Source organism: Prenolepis imparis, unplaced genomic scaffold (assembly GCF_030444845.1).
Source record: "Prenolepis imparis isolate NDT839.2.m4 unplaced genomic scaffold, iyPreImpa1.0 SCAF_1, whole genome shotgun sequence".
NCBI classification, from domain to species: Eukaryota; Metazoa; Arthropoda; class Insecta; order Hymenoptera; family Formicidae; genus Prenolepis; species Prenolepis imparis.
Window position 1 is genome coordinate 24,848,117 of NW_028141159.1, and position 26,091 is coordinate 24,874,207.

Below are 26,091 nucleotides of genomic sequence, written 5' to 3' on the forward strand. Positions count from 1 at the left end.
TATCAAGTGATATAATAATACAAATATCATTTTCTTTTATTAAATTAACATTGCATTTCTTTGAATTTTTTATTATATTTTATTATATATTTTAAATATACTACATTAATTCATTTAAATGTAATATAATTTAAATGTGATTAAATAATATTGCAAGACCACTGCTTGCGCCTCTTCTCGCTACATTGCTGCGTCTGCTCCGGTGGGCTTTGATACAAAGAGACGTCTAGAGCACCTAGACGTTCTCTCGCAACTTTGGCTGAATCCATAATTAGTTTCATACTCCCATCTGGATCTGGACGATATAAATCCGGTAGATGACGTCGAATTTCAGCGGATGACAAAGGTCGTGGCATCTCTGGTGGGGTAAAATATAATATTAAACGTATACATATAATATTTTGTAATATTTTATAATATTTTAATATTTTATAATTTTAAATATGATTAATTATTTAGGCCTGCGGCCGAATTGCACATTTCGGCCGATTTTTACTTGCTGCTATCTTCACTTTTTTATTTCATAGCATCTAGAATCTAGATTGCTCGCGGAGAAATAAGATACTCGAGCTCAGGAATATACTAGTTGTAATTGTAAATCATACAGGGCATTGGCGCGTAATGTCCCGTGCGCTGTTCACTGTTTACAGAATTATTATTATGTTATTAAATTAAAGATAACATTAAAATAAAATTACGTATTTCATAAAATTAATATTTTTATTTAGTATAACTATATATTGTAATAAAACAAATAAATGATATAAATTTAACATCAATAGATTTTCACATTACCTTTGAAGTACTATTGATGAGTTTTTTTGAATGGTTTCCTTATATTAGACCTATTCCACTAAAGTTGAATATTCTATTTGCATTTTGTTGCTTTAAAAGATCGAAACATCAATGTCAATTTTTGATTAATTTATTTGCATCGACGAAAATAACGATGTATCGTTTAATGAAGATCGTGCACTCGATTTAATGAATTAATAAAAATAAATAATTTTTAAAAAATAATTAATAAAAAATATTTTATTTTCGAAAATGAGGATTCACATAAATATATACATGGTTCCAAACATAAAAAAAAATTTTATTTTGAAATTTTATAATTGTGGATATTTGGTTTTATATATATTTAAAAGTTTGAAGAATTCCATACCTGTTTCTGGCCACGATTTTAGTGAAATATCGCTTTGTAAATTGCACAGTTCTAATTGAAAGTCAATACTCTGTTCAACTATTGGAACAATTCGAAGATTTTCGTAAAGAACAAGGTCTTTCCTCGAAACTTTAAAACCGCGAAAATGCTGATCGAATTGCAAAAAGGAAAGAAAAGTATTTCTTTCCAAATTTAAAAATACTTTAAATTTTGTGCGAAACAAATTGACAGAACTTACTACTCACAGATCGTTTGGTCAGTCTGTTGGAGCTACAAGTTTAAAATATTTAGGTGACAAGTCAAGCCTGTGATAAAAGTTAGTTTCAAAAGTGATTCTACGTTTTAAAAAAATGATTTAAATGTGTTCAGTTTTGCGATGTACTTTTTGTATGAAAAGATATGTTTCTTTTCTTATAGAAAAAAGGTTTTGCAAAGTTTATGCAAAGTTTTTTTTCTTCGAGAAAACTTTGAAACTTGTGATGAAGCAGGGATTTGCTGCCATCTTTAATCTCATTTATGATTGCTGTTACTATTTGTATGCATTTGTACGCATTGCGGTAAATTGTTTCATATCTTTCTTGCGTAAAGCTTCTTGATGCATGATGCAATAAAGCACAGTAAATTTTAAATTTCTTACTTTAATTGCCCTAAGAATGTAATTTTATCATAGACCTCGCACCATTTGTCACTATGCACGAACATTTTGAAAAATCGTAAATAAACTTGTTTAGAGTAATTTTAAGTGTTCTGTAAATATCAATACCGGTTGTTATTCCGTGTAAAGTGGGTATTACATTGAGCGTCTTGCCCATGGGCAAGACGCTGACTTCAAGCTCATGGGCAAAACGCTGTTTTTAAAACGCTATTACACCTGGTGTTTTGCAGCTAGACTTGCATCAACTATTTTCTATTCAAGTGCGTTCAACATTCTAAATACAAGCATAGCCTCAATTTTTGTATCAAACAATATTTAGCTGTTCATTTTTAATTTTAGTGTTAATTTTTGCTTGCATAAATCCGTCATTATTTATGTATTAAAATGCTTTACACCTGGCGTTTTGGAACTGGACTTGAAGTTAGGGCTCAGGTACTAGAGGAGAACAATTGTGCTGACAATATACATATATATATATATATATATATATATATATATATATATATAAAGGAAAAACTTATCGCAAACCACAAACTTGTAAATTTATCACTTTTAATTATCACAACAACGTTATTTGATTTTGTTTAACGCGCTGATCGTCTAGCACTTGCGCAGTAAAAAGAAACGACGTCGTTTTGCCCACGGAACCTAGGGCAAGACGCTCAATATAATGCCCACTTAACGTCTCCTCGGTACATGAACAATCATCTTGCTCAATTTGCGCAAAAATGCTTAATTGACTTATATGTCGAACATCAGTACTCTCATTGAAGCACAATGAAAAATAAGTGTATATATGAAAATGATTTCAATTTTTCTTCTATAAAACAGGCTATCATAAGAATTCTTTTATCTTACCGTGTCACGAGTAAATGGAATGTTATTAATGTCTTTAAGTATCACAGTATTTCCAGCTGCAAAAATTTTTTATAAAGACACCATCGGTTATATACATTAAATACTCTTTTAAATGTTCGTAATTATAATGTTTATGTGAATTACATTTTTTTTACACAAGCAGATTCAAAAAATCACTAAATACATATTCGCTTTACGTACGAAGAAACTTCTCATGTTATATCATAATGATACTTAAGAAATCTTTTTAATAGTCAAATTTTTTATTATGGATTTTAATTTTTAATTTTAATTTTATTGTGGATGTTCAATTCGTAAAGTACGTAATGAATATTGATAATATTAGAGAAGTGCTACGACAAAACACATTTAATTTTCGTATGTCAATTCTTGTATGCGTATTTGTATATGTCATGTTGTATGCAGTTATGCAATTCGTATGTAATACATATTGTGTTGTGCCAATTTTAAGAAATGGCTACTAAAAAGGATTATAAGCATTATTTGATACAACATGGGAAGACAGTTTCTTCGCATGTATTGCAAAGCGAACAGTTTGTCTTTTATGTGGTTTTGAACCTGCTTATGTGACAAAATATGTGATTCATAGACATTATAATCATAAACATTTAAACAAATATTCAGCATATGCGGGACACGAAAAATCTGCTGTGATTGCAGCATTAAAATTAGTATCAGCGACGTTTTGATGCCATTTCGGACATTTGTAATAATAAAGATGAAGATATTTAAGATAAAACAATACATGTGTCGTATGCCATTTCATATCTAATTGCGAAACATTCAAAACCGTTTACCGATGGTGTCTTCATAAAAGAGTGTATTCTTGTAGCAGTGACAGCATTTGGAAATACTGTGACACTTGAAGACATTAATAACATTCCACTTTCTCGTGACACAGTAAGAGCAAGAATTATTATGATAGCCAGTTCTATAGAACAAAAATTAAAATCATTATTAAATACATGCACTTATTTTTCATTGTGCTTCAATGAGAGCACGGATGTTCGACATGTAAGCCAATTAAGCATTTTTACGCGAATTGTGAAGAATTGCAAGAAGATTTTTTGTGTACCGAAGAAATATTAGATTTCGTACCATTACATGCTACTGCAATTGTAAATGCAATTAAAGGTAGTAACAAATCCCTGATTTATCGCAAATTTCAAAATTTCCTCGAAGAGTATGACGCAATTTACAAAAACATATTATTTTACTATGAAGTCCGATGTTTAAATATCGGAAAAACTTTGCAAAAAGTTTTTTCTATAGGAAAAGAAATATATCTTTTCAAGAAAAGTGCATCCCGAAACTGGAAACATTTAAATTATTTTTTGAAGATGTGGAATCACTTTTGGAATTAGCTTTCATCTTTCATCACAGATTTAACTTGTCACCTAAATACTTTAAATTTAAAGGTACAACAGACTAATCCAACGATATTCGAGTTAGTAAGTCATGTCGATTTGTTCCGCGCAAAATTAAAAATTGGGAAAAAAATAGTTTTCTTTTCTTTCCTTCTTGCAACATTCTCGTTGAAGAATATGGCACGAAATGCGACTTTAAAAAAATATCTGCATCTTATCAATTAATTAATTGCACAATTTGATCATCAATTTCGTGATTTTGAAGAGTTGAAGAAAGATCTTTTATTTTACGAAAATCTTAGAACAATTCCGATAATTGAACAGAGTGTAGATTTTCAATTAGAACTGTGTGATCTACAAAGTAATATTTCAGATTTCACTGAAATATCGGTAAGAAACAGGTGTGGAATTTTTCAAACTTTTAAACAAAGTTAAATATCCAAAATTACAAAATTTTGCATTATAAAAATTTTTTCAATGTTTGGATCTACATATCTATGTAAATCCTCATTTTCGAAAATGAAACACATAAAATCAAGTACACAATCGTCATTAAATGATGCATCGTTATCCTCGTTGATGAGAATAAATTCATCCAAAACTAACATTGATATTTCGAAGCTTAAAGCAACAAAATGTAAATAGTTTTTAACTTTATAGTGGAATAGGCCTACTGGGGAAACCACTAAAAAAAAAAGAAACGCAACAATAGTAATTAATAATGTGGAAATCTGTTGGCATTAAACTTAAATATATACCATCTGTCCCATCTATAATGTTTGTTTTATTACAATATATATAGTTATACTAAATAAAAATAGTAATTTTATATATGTATGTCTTATTATATGTGTGTATAATAAATTTAAATAGGTACAGCCTCTGATATATATATATATATATATATATATATATATATATATATATATATATATATAGACTTTGACACACACACACACACGACGCACGCACACACAGGGTGACTCAGAATGATGGGGACTAAATTCGTGTGCAGGTAGAGCGGGCAAAACTGAGTCGAAAAGTCCTCTACCATTTTGCAATTATCACAATAATTAACGAGTTATTAATTGGGCATTAAAATATTTTATTACTTTTTAAGTTTACCAGTTTTTTTTGGCCGCGTGTATATATGCAATTAACATACGTATTTTAACGTTATCTTTAATTTAATAACATAATAATAATTCTGTAAACAGTGAACAGCGCACGGGACAATATGCGCTAACGCCCTGTATGATTTACAATTAGTATTGTTCCTGAGCTCGAGTGTCTTACTTCTTCGCGAGCAATCTAGATGCTATAAAATAAAAAAAGTGAAGATAGCAGCAAGCAAAAATCGGTTGAAATGTGCAACTCGGCCGCAGGCCTGAATTATATGATACTAGAACAACACAAGCGCGCGCTGCGCGCGCGCCATTCTTTGGCTTTATATTAAGAAGGATATTTAAAAAAAATATATATATATATGTAGTTTATTTAATTTTGATTAATATTTTTTAAAAATTTTTGACAGAAATCAGTTGATAACTGTCAAAAATATTAATCAAGTTTAAAGTATTATAACATTTTATCTAAAATATATTATTATGTTAATTTTTATATCATATTATTATTTTAAAATTTAATTAACAAATTTTCGCTTTATTAATATGATTTAACAGAAATCAGCTAAATAAAGCGTTAATTTGCTAATTAAATTTTAAAATAAAAATATATTATAAGAATTAAAATAATAATATTATAATAATATGTTATAATATTTTTTAAACTTCATTAATATTTTTGACAATTATCAGCTGATTTCTGTCAAATAATATTAAATACAGATAAGGTATTATAATTTTTTATACATAATTATTATTTCAAAATTTAATTATCAAATTTTCATTTTATTAATATTTTTTGACAGAAATCAGCAAATATAACTGTCAAAAATATTAATTAAGTTTGAAGTATTGTAACATATTATTTAAACATATTGCTATTTTAAAACATTACTATTTTAATTTTTATAACATATTATTTAAAAATTAATTAGCAAATTAACGCTTCATTAATATTTTTTGACAGAAATCAGCTGATTAAAGCGTTAATTTGCTAATTAAATTTTGAAATAATAATATGTTTAATTAAAATAGTAATATGTTTTAAATAATATATTATAGTTCTTTTAACTCAATTAATATTTTTGACAGTTATCAGAGTTGATTTCTGTAAAAAATATTATTCGAGTTTATAAAGTATTATAATATATTATTTACAACATTATTATTTTAATTTCTATAACATATTTTTATTTTAAAATTTAATTAGCAAATTAACGCTTTAATCAGTTAATTTCTGTCAAAAGATATTAATCGAGTTTAAATAAACGTTATATTATTTTTTTTTTAATATTCTTTTTAATATAAGATCGAAGAATGACGTGCGCGCTTGTGTTTTTCTTTAGTCCCTTTCTGAAAAAGGCATATTATTGATTTTTGAAAGACTCGAAGTTCTCTTGAAAATCTTGAAACGTATCGTTACCTCTCTTCCGCGTTGCCGATTGGTTCTGTCATTATGCGCTTATTTTGTGACCGGCTGTCATTATTTTGACAGTTGCGTGCATCGAGCAGTTAATTGTGTATTGAAAGTTATGTGTATCAAAAGATTTTGTGTATATAATTGCAATTAGTTTGTGAGTAAATTGTTGAAGAACACGTGTTTATTAATTTTGAGATTGATTGATCTCGATTACAGTTTTTCAGTTAGAAAGGAAAAAAACATGCAATAACTATACTTTGTAAAATGGAATAAAATTGAAAATGATTGTTTAGTATCGCAATGCAATTATCTGCGAATTTTATTAGAGAAAATAGATTGCTTTAGACTTAAAGAAATATATTGGAACTTTGAGTGATTTATTTATATTGTTGCAATAGCAATTATCTATCACTAAACCAATGCAAGCAAGAAGAAGTTATAAAGTATTTTACAGTATTTTATATGTATAATTAAATATATGAGATGTATATAAATATTAATCATTTTTAGTAGAAAGATGAAATATGTTATGGGAATAAATCTGGCAGTAATGGCAATAAATTTAGCAGAAAAGAATGAAAATTGCGATAAAGTTTTGAAATTATTTAGTATGTGTTATTATATATTTTATAATTTTTTTGAATTCTTAATATTATATATATATGTACATAAAATATTATATATATATGTATGTATGTATGTATGTATGTATGTATGTATGTATGTGTATGTAATATGAGAATTTAAATAAAGTATGTATGTATGTGTATGTAATATGAGAATTTAAATATCTTTTTTGTACGTTTGCAGGTAAAATAATGAAGAGTGTGAAAAGTTCTAAATCACGACTTTTATTTTATGATTAATTAGCACAAGGTAATTACAGGAATTATTAATATTTACTTCATTAATAATCGCATTAAAAATAAATTTGTTAATTATAATAATATGTTGTAAATAATATATAATATATTATAATACTTTAATTGCGATTAATAATTTTTGACAGAAATCAGCTGATATATAAGTATCAAAAATATTAATAGAGTTTAAAGTGTCATAATATATGTATTATTTAAATCATATTATTACTTTATTTAATTTTATTTTAAACAAATTGTTAAACTGCTAATTGACAGCTTGTTCATGCTACGAATATAATCAGGCTACATATAATAATCAAGTTTAAAGTATTATAACATGTTGCGACTTATTATTTCTATTCATTGCTTCTCGTCATCACCTGTTAAGTAAATATCAAATATACGCGTCACGCAGGCTCAAAAAGCATTATAATATACATTGCATGCGCTCGATAAATATGTGGCAGGATCAATATATTAATAAATATAGCGTGTCGGACTTTCTTCTTCTTCGCGAGCAGTCAAGCCGACAAGATCGAAGTTTCACATCATGTTCATATAAATCACGATCGTCCCTCTTTATTAAATTCCCATCATAACATATTATTTAAAACGTATTATTATTTTATTTTATTTTGGACAAACTGTCAAACTGCTAACTGCTAACCCTCGTATTGACAGCCTTTCAATGCTACAAATATAACACGAGTCGACAGAGAGCCAATCAGCATTGTGGGAAAGAGGCAACAAACTTCGAGACTTTCGAAAATCGACTTAATATACCTTTTTTAGAAAGGGATTAGTACGCAGCCCGCGCTGATGCGCGCGCCTTCTTCGGCTTATTAACTAAATTACTAAAAATTTCAATAATATACTTATTTTTTAATATAAAATTCAATTAATAAGCAATCATTTATGTCAAAATAAATTTGTTTAATTTTTGCTTCCTCATAGAGGAAGCTTTGTTTTCGTGAAAAAATTTTTTTTCAGATTTCTATGCCAATGTGTTTAGAATGTTCCAAAACATCGAAAAATAACATTTTTAAAAAATGTCCGTATGTGTGTGTGTATGTATGTATGTGCCCACCTATGTTTTTTTTAATTTAAATATCTCAAAAATTATTTGACTTGCAGCGCTCCAATTTGGCATACATGTAAAGTAGAACAACACTTTTATTTACTGTCATTTTTATAAAAATTTATACACTGTTTTATTTTTTATAAAATTTTGAATTTTTTGAGAGATGTCTGTGGTTGCTCTAACTTTCGTAAATTTTAAGATATCGAGATAAATTTTTTTACATAAATAGACTATCATTAAAGGATGGTTGGTACTGAATTTGACGAAAATCGGTGAAAGGATTCGATTTTTATAAAATTTTAGATTTTATGAAAAATGTCTATGGTTGCTCTAATTTCCGTAAATTTTAAGATATTTGGATAAATTTTTTTACATAAATAGACTATCATTTGAAGATGTTTGGTATTGAGTTTGGCGATGATCGGTGAAAGAATTCATTTTTTATAAAATTTTGAATTTTTAAGAAATGTGCATTTTTATTTTTCGCAAATTTTGAGTTATCAAACTAATTTTTTTTACATGAATAAAGTACAATAGGATATTTGGTATTAAATTTAACAAGGATTGGTGAAAGGGTTTATTTTTTATAAAGTTTTTATAAAATTTTTAAAAAAATTAATATGGTTCTTTTATTTTCTGTGAATTTTGAGATATTAGACAAATATTTTTACATAAACCTTTTTACATCATTAAAGGATGTTTGCTATTTAATTTGATAAGGATCAGTGAAAATTTTTTTTTTTTTATAAAATTATCAATTTCAAAAAATGTTTGTACATGTTTTAACTTTCGTAAATTTTGAAATATTGAACTTATCGAATTTTTGAAAATAAAATTAAAGAATGATTGATATTTAATTTGGGGAGAATTTTTAAAATGGTTTATTTTTTATAAAATTTTTAATTATTTTAAAATTTAAATAATTTCTTGAAAGTTCTGAATAAAATATCATTAAAGCATAATTGATATTAAATTTGTTGAGAATTGGTCAATTTATTTTGATTGTAAATTGACAAATTATACAACATTCAGAACACAGTAGCATAAAAATCTTTAAAAAAATTTTTTTAAGAAAATATTTTTTAATTATATATGTATAGGGTTTGCTGGTATTGGAAAAAATTGTGCAAATTTTCATTTGCACATTGTTTCCTCACCATTTTATTTCGCTAATTAAGATGGTTTTTCAATTATGGCTTCCTCATAGAGGAAGCTTAACTTGCACATTGCCATAATTGAAAAACTATCTTAATGAGCAAAATAAAATGGTAAAGAAGCAATGTGCAAGTTGAGCTTCCTCTATGAGGAAGCCATAATTGAAAAACCATCTTAATTAGCGAAATAAAATGGTGAGGAAGCAATGTGTAAATTTCCATTTGCACAATTTTTTAAGTAATTATTAACATTCAATATTAAACATTTAATTTTTCAGTTATTATTTCAAATTATTATAGGTTATAAAAAATTATATTAAAATTTATTTATTTATTAATTATTTTATTAATTTATTAACTTATTTATTATTAATAATTAATTTTATTAACGGATTGAATTTGCAAGCTTGTATCTGTATGGTAGAAAAATAATATGCAAATAATGTACTATTAAAAAAAATAAGCGATGAATTGTTGGCTCTTTATATTAAACAAATAGGAGCCTACAAATTCTTTTATTTAATATAGAAGTCTACGCCCTATAGAGTCCACGGCTACAAAGCATCAATTTTTAATATTCTAAAAAAAGCCAAAAATCAATTTTTAATATTCTAAAAAAAGCCAAAAATCAATTTTTAATATTCTAAAAAAAGCCAAAAATTTATCGCTTGTTTTTTTGAATAGTACATTGCAGATTATTTTCATTCCTAACATATATAAGTGTGCAAACTTTTTTATTTAATATACATAATATAACTATGCTCCGCATAGGTTCCGCGACGACATAGTGTCGACTTTTGAAAATTAAAGACGAGCCAAAAATTCATCACTTGCATATTTCAAAAATATATCGTGTGCAGATTATTTTTATATCAAAAACAAACGAGCGTACAAATTCCTTTATATAATTTAAATAATATAAAAATGCCCGCATAGGATCCACGGCGACATAGTGTCGACTTTTAATATTTAAAGACGAGCCAAAAATCGATATATACGAGCGATTAAATTTTGGCTAGTTTTTAAATATTAAATATCGACACTGGATTGCCGCGGACACTATGCGGCGTATTCTTATATTATGTAAATTAAATAAAAAAATTTGTACGCTGATGTCTGCATGGTACAAAAATATTCTACAAACAATGTACTATCGAAATATACAAATGATGAATTTTTGGCTTGTCTTAAAATATTAAAAATCGATACTATGTCCCCGCGAACCCTATGGGGCGCATTTTTATATTACGTATATTACTATATTTAGAGAAGCCAAAAATTCATCGTTTGTATATTTCAATTGTATATTGTAAAAAGATTATTTTTATACCAAACAGATACGAATCTACGAATTCTTTTATTTAATATACATAATTTATGTATGCGCAATATTGGATCCGCGGCAACAAAGTATCGATTTTTAATATTTTAAGGGGAGCCAAAAATTCATTACTTGTTTTTTTTAATAGTACATTGTTTGTAAAATATTTTGGTACCAAGCAGACATTAGCGTACAAATTCTTTTATTAAATATACACAATATAAGCATGCGCCGCATAGGGTCCGTGGCGACATAGTATCGACTTTTATATTTTAAAACGAGCCAAAAATTCATCTCTTGTATATTTCGACAGTACATTGTTTGCAGAATGTTTTTGTACCAAGGAGACACCAGCGTACAAATTTTTTTATTTAATATACATAATATAAGAATGCGCCGCTGCGCTAGTATCCGCTGCGACCCAGTGTTGATTTTTAATATTTAAAAACTATCCAAAAATTTATCGCTCGTATATTTCGATGGAATTTGGCTCGTCTTAAAATATTAAATGTCTACACTATGGCCCATATATTGGATCTTTTTTTATCGATGAAATAGGGGCTTATGTCGCCGCGAACCCTACGCGTCGCATTCTTTTATTATGTATATTAAATAAAAGAATTTGTACGCTGGTGTCTGCTTGGTACCAAAATTTTCTGCAAACAATGTACTATCGAAATATATAAAAAATGAATTTTTGGCACGTCTTAAAATATTAAAAGTCGACACAATGTCGCCGCGGATCCTACGCGGCATATTCTTATATTATGTATATTAATTTAAAAAATTTGTACGCCTGTATGTGTTTTGTATAAAAAAATAATCTACAAATAATACAATATATCATCAAAATATACGAGCAATGAATTTTTGGTTTTTTTAAAAATATTTAATGTAGATATAATTCGTTGCCGCGAATTTTATATAGCACAGAATTATATTACGTATATTAATTAAAAGAATTTGCAGGCTCGTATCTGATTGGTATAAGAATAATCTGCATACAATTTACCATTACAATATATCAGCGATGAATTTTTGGCTCGTCTTAAAATATTAAAAGTCGACACTATATGTCGCCGTGGATCCTATGCGGCGCATACTTATATTATGTATATTATTTAAAAGAATTTGTACGCTGCTGTTTGCTTGGTACCAAAATATTGCGCAAACAATGTACTGTCGAAATATACAACAGATGAATTTTTGGCTTGTCTTAAAATATTAAAAGTCGACACTGTTGCCGCAGACTCTACGCTGCGCATTCTTAAATTATGTATATTAAATAAAACAAATTTGCAGACTTGTATTCGTTTGGTATAAAAATAATCTGTAAACAATCTTTGTATTAAAATCATAAAAGCCTGCAACTTCTCTTATATAATATATATAAATAAAAAAATTTGCAGACTTGGATTCGTTTGATATAAAAATAATCTGTAAACAATCTTTGTATTAAAATTATAAAAGCCTGCAACTTCTCTTATATATAATATATATATATATAGATCTTCGTCTTGCAATTCTTGAACATATTGTAATTTGTATGGATAGAACTTGTTTTTCTTTAAAATTCTCCAAACGGACTTGGGAGCAATATCGTGAATTTGAGCGGCTCTGTTAATAGTAGAATTGGGATCTTCAATAAATGTCTGCATAACATCAAGTTGTTTTTCTTCGTTAGTGGCAGACGATGGTCTCCCTGATTTAGGGCGATTTTTTACGCTACCAGTTTCTCTAAAACGTTCTATTGTTTTTAAGACAGTGGACTTATTAATTCGACGATTCGGATACGTCTCATTAAATAATCGAGCGACAGCAGCGTACGATCGCTCGTTGTATTTTAAATAAATGAGGAGGATCCTACCATGTAAGGCAAGATAGAGGTAAGTTTTTCACATTGTTCTCACGGCTACATAAAATCAGTTATTCTCGCGGGTACTCAAAATCAATTGTTCTCACGGCTACTCAAAATCAGTTGTTCTCGCGGCTACTCAAAATCAGTTGTTCTCACGGCTACTCAAAATCAGTTATTTTCACAGATTTTAGGCAGATTAAAAATTAAACGTTTTAAAAATGGCTGGCGAATTGTCGGAACGTGATAGAATCACTATCCTCATGATGCGTGGATGGGGTGACAACGAGCGATCGAACTGCTGTCGCTCGATTATTTAATGAGACGTATCCGAATCGTCGAATTAATAAGTCCACTGTCTTAAAAACAATAGAACGTTTTAGAGAAACTGGTAGCGTAAAAAATCGCCCTAAATCAGGGAGACCATCGTCTGCCACTAACGAAGAAAAACAACTTGATGTTATGCAGACATTTATTGAAGATCCCAATTCTACTATTAACAGAGCCGCTCAAATTCACGATATTGCTCCCAAGTCCGTTTGGAGAATTTTAAAGAAAAACAAGTTCTATCCATACAAATTACAATATGTTCAAGAATTGCAAGACGAAGATCTGGAGCGTCGTATAGGTTTTTGTGAAAGAATGATGGCACTAATAGATGTCCGGCCCATCTTCCCTTATCAAATTGTTTTTATAAACGAGGCAACTTTCACGTTAACGGGAGAAGTTAATAATCAAAATTTTCGTTTCTGGTCAGATGAGAATCCAAATTGGGTGCGGGAAACTCACACACAATATCCACAAAAAATGAATGTATGGTGTGGAATAATAGATGGCTACTTAACAGGGCCGTTTTTTTTTAAGAAAATCAAAGATATGAGAGATTACTTGTAGATCAAATAATTCCAGCCATACGAAATATTTTTCCAAATAATTTCGAAGAAATATGGTTTCAGCATGATGGAGCTCCTGCTCATTTTGGTTTACGGCCACGTCAAATTTTAAATGAGACTTTTCCATTACGATGGATAGGAAGAAGGAACAGAAATGAGGGAGGAGAGGATTGGCCACCTCGGTCACCAGATCTAACTCCTCTTGATTATTATCTATGGGGATACCTGAAGAGTAAGGTTTACAAAACAAAACCTGAAAGCATCCAAGAATTGATACAGCGAATAAGGGATGAAATAGATTTGATACCTTTTGAGACGAATCGTAGAGCCATTTCTGCATTCTATCAAAGATTAGCATATTGTCAGGAAGTAAATGGCAGCCACTTTCAGCATTTACTTTAACACACTGAGTAAAATTTATTTTAAAACACGGAGTAAAAGGTTTTGAATTATTAAAGAGAGATAACAGTTTTCAATCGTTTCTGTTCTGCAACCTATCACCACTATGTACACATTCACACTTGTTTAGCCACACGCGCGCGCGCGCGCATACACACACACACACACACAAGGGATCAAATTCATGCCACTTCCACGCAGTTGATCCTGGATAACACTAAGTGCATGAAATTTCGAAATTTGAACGGCCGCCATTTTGAATGAGCGGGTCGTAGCGACTTAAAATTTTAAGGGTGCGTTTGTTATGAAAAGACCTTTCAAACGAGCCCCCACTCGACCCTTAATCCAATTAAAAATTTTCAACCCCTCTCTTACCCCCGCGTACCAGGGGGTGGGAGATGATCGGTATCCATGTCATAGGGTAGCTTTTTTGATAAATCAAAATACGTGTTTTACCGTTTTTTGATATTTTCATTTTTACAAAAATTATTTAGGGGTTTCCACACTTTTGATAAACCCTGTATAATAGTTTGGCTTCCTCATAGAGGAAGCTTTATGAGCGAAATAAAATGTTGAAAAAGCAATGTGCAAATTTCTAATTTGCACACTTGTTTTTTTTTCTTTATTTATCTTAAATTTTTTTTGTTTTTTATTAATACCAACCAACCTTTAATGATAATCTATTCATGTAAAAAAATTTAACCCGATATCTTAAAATTTACGGAAGTTAGAGCAATCACGCCCTTCCGTAGATGGATACATACATATACACATGCATACGGACATTTTGTAAAAATATGATTTTTCGACATCTTAAAACATTCTAAACACATTGACATCAGAAACTGGAAATACATTTTTTTCACGAAAATAAAGCTTTTTCTATGAGGAAGCAACATGTGATATTATAACGTAAGATATATATAGGATTCGACTCTAAGATTAGGAAAATCAATTATCTCCGTTAATGATTAGAACATTAAATGAGAAAGCGCATTTAAAAATATAGAAAAACAAAGTGGCCCTCCGTTCGATTATAAAAAATATTTAAAAACATGTGACTTAATGTAACGTTATGATGGCTAAATGGCGATCCTAAAATTAAGAAAAGATTAATTATCGTCACTAATGATTTAAGCTTTATAAAAAATAAACTAACGTGTTTAAAAATATAGGTGGTGTATGTTAAAATGTTCCTTCGTTCGATAATAAAAAATACGTGACATGACATAACGATATATACTCGACTTTAAAATTATAAAGTAATTTATCGCTATTTGCTTTAAACTTATAATCTTAACTATAGTCTTAGACATTTTAATATTTTATGCAACTTTGTTATATATGTTTAAATTTGACATTAAATTTATTTTGTTATAAAACAAATTTTTAAAAATATCGAAAAACACTGCATTTTCGAACAATCTGATTACATTGTTATAAAGTACATTAAAAATCAATACATTCAAGTACATTAAATTTTTATTTGAAATATTTTTTAGTTTTTACCGTTTCGATAGTATTGAAAAATATAAAAATCAATCTATATCTTTTATAATTAATATCTTTAATAATATCTTTATTAATATCTCAATTTTTTTCTTTACAAAAAAAAGATCGCATATTATAACTGTTAAAAATATTAATCGAGTTTCTTTCTTGCCTAAATGTCGCGAAATATATTTCACAAAATAATCGTCCGCGATAACGAGATATTAACACCGCGATTTCATACAACATCTTTACAACACATTTAAACTTTGTCACTGTTAAGCTGTCACGGTACGAACTGTCATTCTCATAACTGTGGTCTCGATCGCTCGGAATCGACCACCAATTACATACTCGGAAAAACGATAACAATACGTGCGATATATTCGACTTCGAACACGCACTTCACGGTAAACATGACTTTTTTTATTATATAGATAGATAGATAGACTACACTACGCAAAACAATTAGGAGAGCGCTTTAAAACTTGCAAATTTGTATGTATATAAAATATATAATATATAAAATATTAAAGGTTTAAATATTATTAAAGTTAATAATCTTTTAAATATTTTATTTAAAGCTAAAGAAAATACAAAGAATAGACAACGAAAAAAGATGGAGAGAAGAAAAGAGATAGAAAAAGAAACAAAAAGAAAGCTATTATTTAGAAAAAAAAATGAGAGAGAGAGAGAGAGAGAGAGAGAGAGAGAGAGAGAGAGAGAGATATGCAAAAATTTAATAAACAATGTCATAAATTGTATGCTTTATTTCCCGAACAGTGTCCTTATAATAATGTGTAAAAATAATTTATACTTTTAAATAAGTATTCTATTAAGTTGGCCAAAAAGTAATTGCGTTTTTTCCAATAATGGACATACATGTCTTGAAATAAAACTAACTTTATTCTAAACCGCAAATTATGTAACTTGACAACTGACAATTCAAGCTTGTTTTAGAAAAAGAAAGTGCACAATTTTGTTAACAATATTTTAAATATATAAATATTTATTGTAATTAGTACTCACCGAGAAATTTTGTTGATTACAACTCTCGTTGCAGGTACGGCGCGATTTCGGCTGAGATTCGGCTGATCCGTTCCGGATGCTTGCTTGTCGAATAGTGACGAGCGGAAAGCTCGCAGGAATCACGTCGGCAAATTTAATGTTTAAATAGCGCCACCTGTAGCACTATCGGAGTCAGGATCGTAGCACGACCTTGTCGATCCCATAGACTTATAAAAATGGACTGCGCATCCTTATCGAAAGCCTCTCTTAAACATTAAAAAGAGAGAGCGATAGCGGTCGGATCTCTTTCTCCTTCTAATCGGCTATGTGGTGGAGGCGCATTCCCCTGCCTCTCCGTTCATTCTCCATTCATTCTCCACCAGCGAACCCTTCTCCTTCAACTGTGCGAGAGAAAAAGAGATCCAACCACTATATTTCTATCCTTCAATGTTTAAGACAGCCAAACTGTAAGAGCGTGCAGTCTATCTCTATAAGTCTATGGTCGATCCTTACGGTTGTCGCAAGTATCTTATTTGTATCCTCATTGTTCCACTCATTGTTCCGCTATGATTAGGGTTGTCTCTAGGGCGCCGGGTTCACGTGTCGGATCTTGCGCCGTCGTTGCGTAACGGAGCTCCCGCGCGTCTTGCGCACAAAGTGGTCTTCCTCTCAGGCCGTCTCCTCGGTTCATAGGCAGAATAAATTTTATGAGAGGAAATGCGGCAGCATCCATCCTTTTTGATAACATTTGCTCGTAATTATTGATATCTTCACCTGGCATGCTTTATTCCTCGGGTGGGCCTCCACTTGTCCCACGTCCCTTCTCCTTTCCGCCGATTCACCACCGGATGAGATCTCGCCGAACATCCCGTATTTTGCTGTTACGATATGTCAAAAAGAAAAGGCTAATAATGCCAAAAGCAAAAAAATTACGCGAGAACGCAAAGCAGCGGAATCGCGTCCGATCCCGGGCTCGGGTCGCTCTTTCTCTTTTCCGCTAATCGGAAGAACGGAGGCCCCTTTATCATTCTTGACCGGGCCGCTCGGCCTTTGTGACAGACGATTAAGACGTCTCGTCACAATATATATATATATATATATATATATATATATATATATATATGTGCGTGCGTGCGTACGTGTGCGTGTGTAATAATCAGTAAAGCTTCGGTACTTGCGCCGAATCGCGCTCTCAGTATGTGCAATCGAGGCGGTGTTTGAACCGCGCGCGCACGCGAGAGAGAGAAAGAGAGAGAGAGAGAGAGAGAGAGAGAGAGAGAGAGAGAGAGAGAGAGAGCCGTTTGATCTATCGCACGTTCTCGGCGGGCGCGCGTCGGTAAGGCTGGAGATTCCAGCTTGGAGTCCCATGTATTGATATTTTCCGCGTAACGCGTACTGCGTAACCAATCAGAGCCGTTCCGCGTTTTCTTTACGCGGAATTGAATGTTCTGATTGGTTACGCGATACGCGTTACGCGGAAAATATCAGTCCATGGGACTCCACCCTAATAAGCACTGTATTTGAATCGCGCGGAACGGTAATTTGTATCTTCGTGTAGTCTGCAGATATTGATTTTTATTACACAGCTGATTTTTATTTTGTCAATTTATTTTATTTTTTTTTTAATTAAATGTTTTCCGTAAGATTAAAAATTTGTTAATATTAGCCTATCGCCATAATGTAGAATGTGTGCGTAATACATACGTACATAAGAAACGAAAATAAAATCAGCTATGCAATAAAAATCAATATCACCTGACTTGAAAAAAATCAATATATGATAGATTGGTAAGTGTGTATATGTAATTAATTACGGGCCTGAGCGTGCGAGTTCTACGCGATGTATCATTGAGTACATTTACACGGCACCCTTAATCGGGTTTAATAACATCCGTAGTTGTAAGACTGGCCAATCACAGCCGTTCCATTCTTCAGGGAAATGGCTGTGATTGGCAAGTTTTACAACTACGGATATTATTAAACCCGATTAAGGGTGCCATGTAAATGTACTCATAGGCAAACTTTCATTGCTTATAACTCAAAAATAATTATTACAGCCTCAATAATTTTGTCTTACAATTAGAATTTTTGACTCTATTTTACCTCTAGAATACGTTCATAAAGTATTGTAGGGAAAGTTGTGAGATATCTGGATAACTGACAACATCAACTATTTGCATTGCTTTTATGACTATTATTTTTCATTGAAAGTAAGCAATTTCACTATTTTTGTCCATAAGAAACTATAGTGGCCACAATGAAAGAAATTTCATAGCTGTTCGGCATATTTTTTTTAAATTCAGGATACTTAAGAGTATAAAAAACATAAAAAGTAAATTTTTTTTGTTGTTCTTAATTGTTTTTTTGGATCAAAGTAAAAAATGAAAAAATCGCTAATTTTTACGTTATTTTCATTCATTTGAATAATATTTATATGTTTTCTAAAAAATTTAGCAATTATACTGTTCTATAGAGCAAAGTTTCAGCAAGGTTTAAGAATCTGTTTTTTGAATTGCGATACGATGATTTTTAATGGAATTATAAGCAATCAAATTCAAAATGCTAATTTTTTACTTAATCCGCGATAACTTAAACAATAAACATTTTTAAAAAACGATTTTGTAGGGAAAACTTTAGCTTTCACAAGAAAAGTCGAAAATTGTCGCAAATTTTTTCTGAAAAAGTTACAGGCCCACAAATTGAGACGTTTCATTTTGTCTAGCTCGTGGTTTTCTTTATGTAAAAATTACGAAACTTATAGAAAATAAAAAGCATAAAAAATATAGACTTTTTGAAAGTAGAGATTTCAAGCTCTTAAACCCTTTTTTTATTTAAAATTTATTCATTTGTACCGAAGTTATAGCTGAATTTTGCCTACTTTTTCAGAAAAATTAAGTGTTCTCTTAATTTTTGTGAGCAGTATACAGGGTGGACAAATAACTCTGTCCCCCTGGAATATCTCCGTTATTTTTAAAAATACAAAAATATTGTACTTACAAAAGTTGTACGGTATCAAGAGAGCCTATGCTACTAATAATTTTTTTGTATTTCAAGGTCATCTCCATTTTATCCTTAGTGTAATAGCGATTTTAGACAATTTCAACGATTTTGAAGTCTCTAAAGCGCTTCCACCTACAAAAAAACTATTAGTAGCATATTATGGCTCTCTTGATACCGTACAACTTTTGTAAGTACAATATTTTTGTATCTCTAAAAATAACGGAGACATTTCCAGGAGATGATTCCAGGTGGATAGAGTTATTAATCCACCCTGTATATTATACAAAAGCATTGTTGTATTTAAGAACAGGAAATAGACAAAATTGGTTTAAAAAATATTAATAAAATAATAATTGAGTCATTAATTTCCAAAATGGGTGTGTTACGTCCTGTGGACTCCACGATTCTTTTCTTTCGGAGAACGCAAGGCGATATTTTAATATCGCAGACGCGCAGATAAACCGACGATCTGATAGGTGAGGCAAACATATTCCGAGACAGTTCCATCGTAAAAGTAAAGAATATATACAGAACTTGAGAAGCAAACAGATTAACTCATAAAATTCAAAACTGTAACTCGTTATACTCTAAGAAGATAAACTATAGTCGACAACTCTTTAAACAAAACCAACACTTGAAAACTAATAAAAATTTTAAGAGAGAGACTAATAACGGTAATCGATTCCAAACAATTCTCGTCTGACAGATCATCGTTACGCGATATCGGCCCGAGACAAACTCGAGAAGGTAATAAAAATATCAACCACACTTGATAGCAACAAATTCTCCATTGGTCGAAATGTAAGCGGTTAAACAAAAGCCCTGACCAACCATGATAATTGTGAAATCAAAAGCGACGCCTCCGGGACCCTAAGGGCGTCATTGAAAAATTTCCTATTCGTCAGGAAATGTTAACAAACCAATGGAGAGGAGGAGCAAGGAGGTTGATATACCCGCGACATCCCTCGGAAGAGCAGATTTTACTCCGGACTTTTGAGCGTAATTTTCCGCACAGACCTATCCGGCCTCGTACTTAGACTTTTTCGGACTTTTCGAACACAATCATTTTCGAAATTCGGCCTCGCTCAAAGTCAGATTCCGACGTTCGTTTGGTGCGTGAGTGCAAGAACATAGTTCAATTCCGATAGACCGCATATACAACCAGACCAGAACAACCCAGCAGCCATTGTTAACAACGCACCTCACAAACAGTAAGTCAAGACACACACTCATAACAAAAGGAAAACGCAAAAATAAATATTTCACCCACCGTACCGAAATAATTCTTGGACTCAAGATAAAACCATCTTTTTTAAATGTCTTTTTGCGCGAGTTCTATCCTATCCAACCCTAAACCTCTCTCTCTCCCTCTCTCTTTCTTCCATTCCGAAATCACTCAGGATCTCCCGTGATAACGGCGAGATTCGTGATTTCGTCCATTTCGGAAATCACTCAGGATCTCTCGTGATAACGGCGAGATTCGTGATTTAGTCCGTCCCGAAAATCATTCAGGATCTCCCGTGTAAACGGCAAGATTCGTGATTTCACCCGTTCCAAAATCACTCAGGATCTCCCGTAACAACGGCGAGATTCGTGTTCCCGTTTTCCATTTTAGTTCTTTGGATGGGTGCGTGGTAAAAATAAGAATTTATGCAACGTATTATATGGTCACGTTATAGTTCGTATATTCTCGCAATTTACAGTTCACATATATATGTAATCGCTCGCACGTCCGTACGCGACAACCGTCGATAGTCGAGTCTCTAATCTTTTTTCCAAGGTTAATCCTTCGGTCATATATGTATCGAGTCTCGATTCGCGTCTTTGTTTTCTTGTCTCGTTCGTTGTGTTCGTTACGTATTTACTTTTCTCGCGTCTCGATCCTTGTTCGTGTATATGTGTGTGTCTGTATGTGTATGAGTGTTTTTGATTACTCTTCGGTTAAGTATGTGTCGATGTAATCGCCACACCATAACTTTCCCCTATTCAACATTATCCAGTCTCTTCTCTCTTTCACTCTAAAATTATACATGCGCAGAGAATAGGAAATAGAATTAATAATGACAAAATAGAAAAAAAATAAGTATTCCAAGAATTATGTCAAAATTGCTATCCTATCCCCTCTCCACCCCATCCACATTCAGAAACTTCCATGATCCTCACACACACGAACACGTTTTATATATCTATTATTTGTTTATTGAAAAATTATTGTAATTACCAATCGGGACCCTAAATTTTAAACAATAACTCCCCTCTCTGTCCCGATTGAAGACCTCCGTACTCATGTATCACCCGCGATCCATACTCACTCACTCATACACAGGCGCATCTATTTCTTTTCTGACTTGGAGAGCAACACTATTAGAATAAGGAATAATAATAATAATATATATGTGTAGTAATTCCGATGAATCTAATTTTTCTTTTCTTGTCCTCTATAAGAATAAAATAAATTAATTATCTTCATGCCTAATATTCTTTAATAGACCCGATCGTATTACTTCCTTTCCCGAAATCGCACTAGGCCTTGTCCCGCATAATAAAGATTAAATTTTTTTACCGAAAAGAGGCCACCGACCGAACGGCCCTTTAAATAGAGTAAAAGCGACCTTCCCGGTCGTTGACCTATTTAGGCCTAAGCACGTTCGTTCGAGTCAAACAGACGGATAGTCTGCCGTCGTTCGAAGTAAGTTTAATTACGCCCTTCCGCTGACTCTTCCTTCCACGAGTCTGGATGTAACAGGTCATAGAATTAAGTTTCATTTGAAATGGAAAGAATGGTTGGAAAATAATTCATTAATTATTGAGCAGAAAGAAGATCGATCAATCTGTGACACTTACAATTGACCAAAACAACACAAAAGATGAAAATAACACAGAAATTATTCCTGATTTGAATTTACCAGTTACCAGTTATCGGCACTGCAAATGAAATTAAAATAATTAGTACAGATGCTTCTGATAAAACAGAAAAATATGTAAATATCAATTATTCTGCTATTTGTTCATATATACATGTCATAATTTATTAAAATTAATTCCTCACAATTTATGTAGGACCTAAGATGAATATTATCTGAGAGTATCGAGGAAAGGAAGTACTATCATTTTATAAACAGAATGGTCAACTCATTGATCGTCTCTCTTTGTAATTATGTCGCGGATTGCGTTCTCTCTGTCGAGCTTAGTGCAAATGTCGATAAAAGGTACATTCTTATTAATATTAATTTCAAATAAAAATAAATTAATCGTAAGGCTCGTATGATGCAAAGCAAATAATTGAGAAATAATATAAATATAAAACCAAGGCCAACTTAACGAGCATAAATAAACAGGATGTAATGTTGATTAGTAATTTATTTCAAATATTACATAATACGTATACGTTTCGACTTACTTAGTCTTCCTCAGTACGTGAGTAGAGTTAATACAAAGAGAATATAATATAAAAAACAAATATAATATAAAATAATTGTTTAAGGTTGCGCCGAGCGAATGAGTTGCCGTTATATGTAAGCTTAGGTAGTATACAGATAATTTATAAGAAGCCATGGCAAAAAGGTTGTAACAATCCATTTGAACTTAACAAGTTTAAAAATTCTATAAATGGAACGCGTACGATGGTGATGATAAAACCCATTCTTTGTTGGAAGGCGAGAATAAGTTAGTTCGGTAAGATCAAATATTAATGTCATTGTATAAAATTGGTATGTTCCATGATATTCGATTGACACTTGTCTTTAATGATAAACTGGAACTGTGGGTAAAAAGAAGCGTTAAAATTTTGTCACGAGCTCAATATAGTGAAAAAAGTCACTTACAATTATATCTTGAGATATGTTAAATTTCTTGCCATTAACTTCTCACTTACAGTGTATCTTAAAACCGACTGTGGGGAGCATATCTGAGTACCAAACAATCCCTTTCTAAAAAAGGCATGTTAAGTCGATTCTCGCAAATAATGTTGCCTCTCTTCCGCGATGCTGATTGGGTGTTTCGATTAGCGTTATGCGTTATATTCATAGTATCAAGAGGCTGTCATTGCAAGGGTTAGCAATTTGACAGTTTGTTCAAAATAAAATTAAATAAAATAATAATATGTTTTATATAATATGTTATAATACTTTAAATCCGATTAATATTTTTGACAGTTATCAGCTGATTTCTGTCAAAAAATATTAATCGAATTTAAAGTATTCTAACATATTATTTACATCTTATTACTATTTAATATTTTTAACATATTATTATTTTAAAATTTAATTAAATTAACGCTTTATTAATATTTTTTACAGACATCAGCTGATTAAATCGTTAATTTGCTAATTAAATTTTAAAATAATAATATGTAAAAAATATTAAAATTGTAATATGTTGTAAATAATATATTATAATACCTTATCCGCGATTAATATTTTTTGACAGAAATCAGCTGATAACTATCAAAAATATTAATCGAGAGAGTTTAAAGTATTATAATAACATATTATTTAAAACATATTATTTTATTTTATTTTATTTTGAACAAACTGTCAAACTACTAACTTTCGCGACAACCTCTCGATGCTACGAATATAACGCACAATGCGAATCGAGACAGTCAATAAGCATCGCGGAAAAGATGTAACAATATTGCGAGAATGAACTTAACATGCATTTTTAAGAGAAGGATGTTATAATATTTTCTTAATTCGAAATAAACAATTTCTCACTCACCGATCTGTGCAATAGCGGAATTGTAGTATACAGCACACATTGATCTGAAAACAAAATATTCAAATTATGTATATACATGTGTGGGGGGGGGTGTATGTGTGTGTACAGGTATTTTGAAAGTCTGGAAATGATCGAATATCTCAATGTAGTTTAGAAAAAAATAGGTTTTACCTCACAGTTGCCCCGTTGTCGCCCGATGCCTCCCCGAGCCTCCTCCTCCTCTCTTAGCTCATGGTAGCACTCACGACACTCGCGCAAACACGAATAATTACGATCGCCCGATACTTTACACGGCACTCCCGACACGCGAAACTTTACACGGCACTTCCGACGCGACGCGTGAGACACACGCGTATTTCGCGCATTGCACTTGCAATGAGAAAAAGCGATGCGAAAACTACAATCGCACGAATCAACGTCCGTTCGACACTCGAGAATTCGCAGTCAAATTTGCGCGCAGCTTATCAGCAATGCTACCTGTAACAAATAAAATAAAATAAAACATTACTATTTTAATTTTTATAACATATTATTTTAAAATTTAATTAGCAAATTTTCGCTTTATTAATATTTTTTGACAGAAATCAGCTGATTAAAGCGTTAATTTGCTAATTAATATGTAATATAAATAATATGTTACCAAAATTAAAATAATAATATGTTTTAAATAATATGTTATAATATTTTTGACAGTTATCAGCTGATTTCTGTCAAAAAAATATTAATCAAGAATAAGGTATTATAATTAACATATTATTTTCAACTACATATTACTAATTTAAACAATAAGAATTACTGTTAAGGCTCTTCCGTATAAGATACAAATATATAAGTGATAGGCCTTTTTAAGAGCCGAACGCGGATGTTGATGCGTATTCCAACTAAATTTTTTAATTTTTCGCTGGTATTAAATTAATTGTGCACAGGGCACGAATTTTACTACTTGGTAACTGCCAAGTCTTGTATGGAATAATCTCATATTTGAGATTTTTATTCCATACATCCCCTCTAACCCCCTTAAAGAATTAGAAGCGAGAGAAAAATATTGATCCGTAAGTCGCTGAATCGGGAATCGAACCCGAGACCTTTCGCTTGCCGGGCGACTGCTCTTCCAACTGAGCTATTCAGATCCTTTTGATTCTATACTTTTCTCTGCTTTTTAAATAATTACTTTAAATAACGCCTTTTCGGCCGGCGTAATTAAACAATAAGAATTACTGTTAAGGCTCTTCCGTATAAGATACAAATATATAAGTGATAGGCCTTTTTAAGAGCCGAACGCGGATGATGATGCGTATTCCAACTAAATTTTTTAATTTTTCGCTGGTATTAAATTAATTCTGCACAGGGCACGAATTTTACTACTTGGTAACTGCCAAGTCTTGTATGGAATAATCTCATACTTGAGATTTTTATTCCATACATCCCCTCTAACCCCCTTAAAGAATTAGAAGCGAGAGAAAAGTTACTAATTTAATTTCTTACCATATTATTATTTTAAAATTTTAATTAATTAGCAAATTAACGCTTTAATCGGCTGATTTCTGTGAAAAAACATTTTAATCGAGTTTAAACAAACTAGGTATATTATTTTTTTAAATATCATTTTTTTAAATATAAAATTGAAGAATGGCGCGTAGCGCGCGCTTGTGTTGTTCTAGTAACTCTAAAAAGTACAAATCATCGTGTGTTAGCTA

General features: G+C 30.9%; 2 long non-coding RNA genes across 2 annotated transcripts in view; both read right to left on the bottom strand.

Annotated features, from left to right (window-relative positions):
- Window positions 1–140: 140 nt before the first annotated feature.
- LOC145938270 (uncharacterized) lies at window positions 141–24,866 on the bottom strand. The gene is made up of 3 exons (XR_014425699.1): window positions 24,566–24,866; window positions 24,395–24,438; window positions 141–358 (listed from the first exon to the last, which is right to left on the bottom strand). It is a non-coding gene; the product is annotated as an uncharacterized LOC145938270 (long non-coding RNA).
- LOC145937748 (uncharacterized) overlaps window positions 24,852–26,091 on the bottom strand; it is a 412,856-nt gene continuing 411,616 nt past the window's right edge. Inside the window, exon 7 of the long non-coding RNA XR_014425636.1 lies at window positions 24,852–24,871. This is a non-coding gene — a long non-coding RNA (uncharacterized LOC145937748). The remainder of the gene's footprint in view (window positions 24,872–26,091) is intronic.